Here is an 8,057-nt window from a genome sequence, read left to right as displayed (position 1 = left end):
AGTCAGGTAGATCTAAATCCAATCTGTAGAAATAAAGAGAAATTAATAGTGTAAGATTATAAGGCTTTAGGAGGAGTGTTACCCACTGAAACATACAAAACTGCCATAGTAGCTCCATGACAGCCTCCTATATTTATACGTTAAAATATAAAAAAAGTTAATATAATTACAGCATTCCACTATATTTTGTCTTAGTCGGGTTAGCGAAGCGCACCGGGTTTAGCTAGTTGGAATATAAAAGTCATAGAAAATAAAAAAAAAAATTGTCGATTTGTTCCAACTTGTTCAAACTTATGACGCAATTGTGAAATATTGTACACCATATGGAACAAAGTTACAATTTGTTTTCTATCTTTGCCTCAATAAATTAAAAACTCATAGATGGAAAATAAAAGTTCTGATTTTTGAAATGTCTTTTTAAACTTGTAAGTTTTTAAAATATTAATTTCATAACTGAAACAACCTTTCGCGTCGAAGGGTGGATATCTCGGAAACCATAGCAGATAGGAGAAAGCTGACCACAAATTCTGGAAGAGCATAGCGAAAAACCCCAAAAACGACCTGTATGTCAAAAAGTCGAAAATGTCGTATGGAACAGTTAAGCATGACACCGACGAAATATTTACTTGAAGAAATTCGATACCATACCCAATACCTCAATACCCTGTGCGTATTAATATGATTACATAAAGTGAATAAAAAACCATACGCACCATGGCACACCTTAAAGATATTTTGAAGATAACAAATAACACAAATTGTCCATGCGACAATTTTTATCGGCTTCTGTGATCGGTGAAAAATAATAAAAACAGTACTGAAAGAAGCAAAAAAACAAGTCAAAAGACATCCTTTGCCCTATGTGTGCATCAAAAAATGGTGTACCTTTAAAAAACATAGAATGTTCGTAGGTAACAAAAGAACCGAGGCCTTATTATTTCACTGTCAGATCAATCAATCGAATAGAATCTGTAATCCTTAATATACTACAAGAACATTACATGGGGTGTGTTTTGATGAAATTCGTGCCTGAACTCAACTGTATTTCTGTGGATGAGATGTATGCAGGATGGACAAAAGGAATATTGGGACATTTAGGGGTCTAATTCTAGGAAAGTATTGGTTTCCCTTTTAAAAGTATAGTATTGTATTCATGATCGCAAGGCATAAACTTGATTTTAGAGCATTTCGATAGCACTGACTAAAATAGCTGATGGGCATGGTAATTATTGACAGCAATGACTCCCAAAACATAGATGAAGTTTCAAGATGGTTTATTTCGGTCCATTACTTTATGGAGATACACTCAAACAAGTTCAACTTTTTTGGGCTCAATTTTACTAATTTTTGAGCTTTTTCGCCATTATGACAGAAACACATTTTATAGTTTTAAGCATGACCACAAGGAATATCTTAGATAAAAATTGCAACAATTGTTGAACTTTTCTAGTAGAGATACTCGAAGGAGTTGACCGATATAGTCCATATTTGAACCTGATTTATGTTTGAGAGAATAAATTAACGACAAAGAAAAGATTGTAAGATCATCTCAGGCTCTAACATACCTGGCTTTTATACTAAACAGAACGTTCTGTCCCGAATTAAGAATAGTTCTATTCTATTCGTATGAGAAGTTTATAGAACATTCGGGTCATTATCGAGAGAAAAAAATGAAAAACGGAAGTATAGTGCTGTAACTAAAATCACAAAGAGTGAGCCATATATATAGAGACATTCCGGTGAATATATCTCAGGAATTAGCAACGAAATTTCTACCTGAAGCAATGGACAAACAAAGTCCATTTCATTATCAACTGTGTCTAAATTTAGGATTCTTTTCTTTCGAGAGGAAGGTTCCTGAATAAACTTTTTGAAATAATTCATCAGCGAGCTGGACTTAATTTTGAAAGAAATATTACGATGTGATTATTTGGACCCATCATTAGAATGAAGAAGGATATTTAATATATATTTAATATATGATTGTGAAAGTAAATAGTTTCGGGCGAATTTTTTACTTGCTATCAAGACACGTCATTTTTTATACCCACAGCATTTATGCTAACGAGGGTAAATACGCTTTCATACGAGCAAAATGTGCCTCATCGAAATAATGGTTTTAAGCTGGGTACACATTGTCAGTTTTGAATGACAGCTTTGTTGTTGCTTGCTAGTGTGGCCGTTCATTTTTGTCATTCATCATGCAACCACAAAATGTTTTGTGGTTGCTGGACGGTTTGACAGTTATCGATAATTGCGAAATATTGACATTCAAAACTGACAATGTGTACCCAGCTTTAGACCCCAAGTATGTTTGAACGAAATGTGTTTCAGACAATTTGGAGTCGATTTATTGTCTGTCTGGCTGGAGGGCACGATAACTTTCGAACAGATCAACCGATTCGGTTCAAAATTTGGCTTTCGTAATATTTTGTCCCAACTTAGGTTAAGTTCGTAGATGGGTTATATCGGTCCACTCCTTTCGGTACCCCCCACAAAAGTTCGAAAATTTTCGGAAAATCTGTGCGCACGATAATTCTTGAAGGGAGTAACCGATTTGATCCATACTTTGCACATCGTGAAATTTCTACCAGACTTAGATGAGGTTCCAATATGGACTCAATCGATCCACTCCTTCTAGTACCTCCCACACAAAATTTCGGAAAAGTTCAGTTTAGGACCTGCTATCGAATTGCTTTGAGTTTTGTTGTACCAACTGTTATTCACTGCCCCCCATACGGCGGTACAAGTTTCATCAAGGGCAAAACCCCACTTCCTGAGAAAATAACCTGAAAGGTTCAAAAAACTCCTATGACACCGTGTGGTTGGAGCGCAAGATAACTCTCGAACGGATCTGCCGATTCGATCCAAAATTCGGCCTCCATAATATCCCAGCAAAATTTGAAGGAAGGGGTTCTATGCGATGACGTGATTTCATGGCATATTTTGCCTTGGTTCAAAGCAAGTCATGAAAGATACGATCTTTTCATTAGCATTTAAACCCATGCAAAGGAAGTCGTAAACGATCTGATCTTTTCATCAGCATTTGAATCATTTGTACAGATCACTACAAACAAACAAGTCGATTTGTACATCCCTACAAATAGCGACATCATCATTTTCAAAATTACAAACTAAATGTAGGTTCACGAACTAGAATTTCTTAAAGGAGTGCTGTTGGAGTCTATGCCGAAATCTGAACTGGTGATAAGAAGATAATAGAAAAGCTTTTGTAAGGCGAAACAAAATCAGTGGCTGAGAGTGCACGAAGTAAACTCTGTTGCGGTGCAGCGGCGGTGATTAAATTGTAATTTTGGGTGTAAACTTTATGCTGATAAATTAGTTCTAGTTGTTTCATGAATTAGTTTGAATTAATAAAGAGTTTGGTTTGTCATGAAAATCATATGTATTTCAATACAGAATTTTCCATTTTCCAAACAAGACATGAAAATGCCAAAGGGTTGGTGAATGACATGTCAAAGCATTGGTCAAAACGACATGCTTAGGATCCGACAATGAATGTCATCTTAAGATCCGAAAATGAATGTCATCTTATGGTGGTCACGCTCATATAAAATTCATGAGTGAAAATGCTAAAAGGATGCATTGCCCCCACGATTCAATAGCATCCTTGGCATCGAACAGTTTGCTGGGATGTTGTCCAAACTTAGCTTAAGTTCGAAGATAAGCCATATCGGTTCACTCCTTCAGGTACCTCCTCCACAAAAGTTCAAAAATGTTCGGAAAAATTGGGCGCACCATAACTCTTGAAGGGACGGACCGATTTACCAGATATTGTAAACATTACTCTCTGTATAAAAAGGTAATGATGAAGTTAAGCCAATGGGGGAATACTCCAGACTTAAGCAATCATATGATTGAATCTTCAACTAAAACAAAACAAACATTTTTTATTTTAAAAGTTTTCTTCCTTAACTGTTAAGTTCTTTACTTTTTTCGTTTAATTATATTCCCTAATAAATTTTATTACAATTTCCACAAGTTCTTAAACAAGGTGTATAATAATGGATTTAAATAATAATTTTTTATTCCATACACATTACATCCAAAAATTGTTTTCTCTTTCACGTACTTGTTTTTGAAGTTATTCTGATTACTATGAACAAAAGGAATGAGCGTTCTTAGTAATCAGTATCAGTACAACAATTTGACACAGACACATACTTCATATTTCCAAATTTGAGAACATCCTAAAAAATTCCAAACAAACTTCCATAATTACATGGTGATGCGTGCATTCATTTAGAGAGTTCCCCACACGACGCACAAAATCATTAAATTCTTTTGACAATTTTTTCATAATTTTTCTCACGTTTTTTCTGTACCTCTCCGCGATTGTCATTTTTGTTGTGTTTGTTGGTGGTTTTGCAAATTTTTGTAATCATCTTGAAAAACAGCCTAAACAATTATATCGTTCCCTAGATGCATGTTAAACGACTTTATTGGAATGTCATAAAAATTCGACCAAAAACATTTGTCAGGTATTTCACCTTGCTGTTGTTTTGTTTTTTTTTTTTTTTGTTTCCTCTTGAAATTATGTCCTTAAAACCTATTTGTTATCACCTTCCCTCCCACACAATACGCATTGAACCAGTCATTCGTATGTTATGAGGTTCTTTCTCAATGGAAGTTCATTTAATGATGTCGAGTGTATGAGCAACACTCTGGCTGACAGACTGACTGGCTGGCTGACACACACAGAGCAATTGAGATTTGTGCGACATCTCCACACAATTACAACGTGAAACAATTAATATGTAAATTATGTTGAACATAATAATTGTATTGAAATTTCAGATTCCAGTCAGTCTGCCTGTCGTTTCACCTCTGGGTTTTTGTGGGGTGTGAAATTGCTTGGGAGGTTAGCATATTTTTGTGCACAGCTACTGCTACGCATATACATAAAAACAAAAAAATATAATAATAATTATAATGACAGTGTTTATAAGAGTGTAATTTTACCCTCGAGACACACAAGAAACACAAATAACAACAAGAACACCGCCAACAACATCTCGAATGTCATGAACAAAAATATGTGAGAAGTAATTGAAACGATGTTCACGATGGCAAAAAAGTATATTTACACGCTTTAAAATTTCATAATTTACATTATGTTTATTTTTCCAAGAGGGGCTTCTACGAACATTTTTTTCAAATGAAATAAAAAATAATTATGATATAAAATATATGCAAAAGAAATATTGAAAATTGTATAAAAATCTCAAAATAAGACACAAAATAATTAGAATGTGTTACAAAAGAACAGTTTGCAAATGTATGGTTACATGAAAACTATATTCCCCATTTTTTTTTTTTTTTTTTTTTTGATAAACGGCATATGGGCAATATTTTGGAAAATTTAACATGGTTGAAGCCAAGGCTTACCCTTTATAACTCGCGAATTGTGGTTGTATATTATACAAATTAAATGATTTTGGATAAAATGAAGAGTTTTTGGACTTGGCAACAATATTTCCGTAAAAGATAATTGGGTGACGTAGGGGATGGAAGATACCAAGGAACGGTCCTGGCCGGCTTTAACATGCCAAAGCCCAGGATTTATCTTGGTCCCTCTTTCATCTCAAGTGGACACTGACCTCCCCGTGGTGTCACCTGGGGAACTGCCTTTAACACCCGTCAAAGGTAGTGAGCTAACATGTGCCGCGCGTTCAACCATAAGAACGTTAAAAACTTGGGTTTGGGCGTTGGGTTAGTAACCCTCCCCTAGAAAAAACAGCCTACTATGAAAAAACGAAGGAAAAGAAAAACAAACCCCTCTAAAGTTGACGAACCCCGCAAACGTTTTAAGGACCATGATCTGCAAATCTGCACCTGGAATGTTCGCACTCTTTATAGAGAAGGTGCAGTCTTCGCACTGGCAGAGGTAATTGAAAAGTACAAGGCCGATATTACTGCCATACAGGAAAACGATGGATTGCGAAAGGCGTCACAACAACACCTAAAGGTGACGCACTGTATTATAGCTGCCATGACACAAAGCATGAGTTTGGTTGCAGATTTGTAGTTGGCCGGAGGTTAAAACATCTGGTCTCCAGCTTCATCCCAGTGAATGAAAGACTCGCTATAATTCGATTAAAAGCAAAATTCTTCAACATCAGCTTTATTTGCGCTCATGCTCCCACTGAAGACAAGGACGAACAGACCAAAGATATATTTTACGAGCGCTTAGAAGAAACTTATTACCGTTGCCCTGCCAATGACATTAAAATTATACTAGGCGATTTTAAGGCAAAAATTGGAAAGGAGAATATCTTTGCCCCAACAGTCTGGAAATTCAGTCTCCACAGTGAAACATCTGACAATGGTATGTGCGGATAGACTTTGCAGCTGCAAGAAACATGGTAGTTAGCAGTGCCAGATTTAAGCATCTCAATATTCAATATTCGCCAGATCAACGAACAAGAAATCAAATTGATCACGTTGTGATAGATGGAAGACATGCATCAAGTGTGTTGGATGTACTATCGTTCCGAGAAGCAAACCTAGACTCGGACCACTACCTTGTTGTAGCAAAGGTTCGTACCAGATTAAAGTAAACAAAGTGCAAACAGACACAACACGGATGCTGGACATCGGTAAGCTGCAATCACAATAGATAGCCACAGCATATTCCACTCAACTGGCCCAACTGCTTAATCAAAGCAATCCTCGCCCCGATAACATATCAGGACAATGGCAAAACATTGCCCACTCCATGCAAACAGCAGCAAATTCAGTACTTGGATACCAGAGACCTCCACCAAGGAATCCATGGTATGACCAGGAGTGTCGCGCTGCTACCGAAGAGAAAAAAGCGGCATAAAGGGCTACTTTACAATCGGTAGCAACGCGTAGCACACGAGAGAGGTATCGGGAGAAAAGGAGAGAGGAGAAATGTCTTTTCCGCAAGAAAAAGAGAGAGATGGCAAAGCGGGAGTGTGAACAAATCGACATATACATGAGACAGAATGAAGTCCGAAAATTCTACCCAAGAGTGAAACATCAAACTGATGGCTTTGGAACTGGCACATCCTCCTGTAGAGACCATCAAGGTAATCTTGTAACTGATACAGATAGTGTGCTAAAGAAAAGGAAAAAGCATTTTTCCAAACTGTTGATATCCAATAGTAGCGAAGTCGACGAAGATACCACAGATCCAATCCCAGGAGATGGTATTGTATATAACCACCCGGCCAAGATGAGGTAAAGACATCAATAAACCGGCTGAAGAATAATAAGGCAGCAGGAGCTGATGGCCTACCAGCCGAGCTGTTTAAAACCGGAGGCGACACGCTGATAAGGTGTATGCATCAGCTAGTTAGCTCCATCTGCCAGGAAGAACGCGTACCCGACGACTGGAACCTGAGCATCCTGTGTCCCGTCCATAAGAAAGGAGATAAGACTTTATGCTCCAACTTTAGGGACATAAGTCTTCTCCCTATCGCCTACAAGATAGTGTCAGGGATATTGTGCGAACGACTAAAGCCCATGGTCAACGAAATAATTGGGCCATACCAATGCGGCTTTAGACCTGGCAAGTCCACCATTGACCAGATATTTACCCTGCGGCAAATCCTGGAGAAGACCCAAGAGATGCAGATCGACACCTACCACCTTTTTGTCGATTATAAAGCAGCCTTCGACAGCCCGCTACGTTCAAAGGTATTCCAAGCAATGTCTGCATTTGGTATCCCCGCAAACCTCTCCGAAGAGTTTTGTACCAAAAGAGATTTCAGGCATGGAGACAGCCTTTCGTGTGATCTTTTCAACATCCTGCTAGAAAATGTTATACGAGAGGCAAACGTCAAAAGAAGTGGCACAATCTACATCAATAGCCACATGTTACTTGCTTGTGCTGATGATATGGACATCATGGGACGATCAGTAAAAGATGTAACCGATACCTTTATGAAGGTCGAAGGAGAATCTGCTAAGGTGGGTCTGGCGGTAAAAGGCGAGAAGACCAAGCTGATGGTGTCGACGTGCAATGCGTCCGTTGAGTTCGAACCAACTGTTAAAGTTGGTTCCTATAA

Source organism: Musca autumnalis, unplaced genomic scaffold (assembly GCF_047663935.1).
Source record: "Musca autumnalis isolate F117 unplaced genomic scaffold, ASM4766393v1 scaffold_37, whole genome shotgun sequence".
Taxonomy (NCBI): domain Eukaryota; kingdom Metazoa; phylum Arthropoda; class Insecta; order Diptera; family Muscidae; genus Musca; species Musca autumnalis.
Note: the sequence above shows the minus strand (reverse complement) of the source record.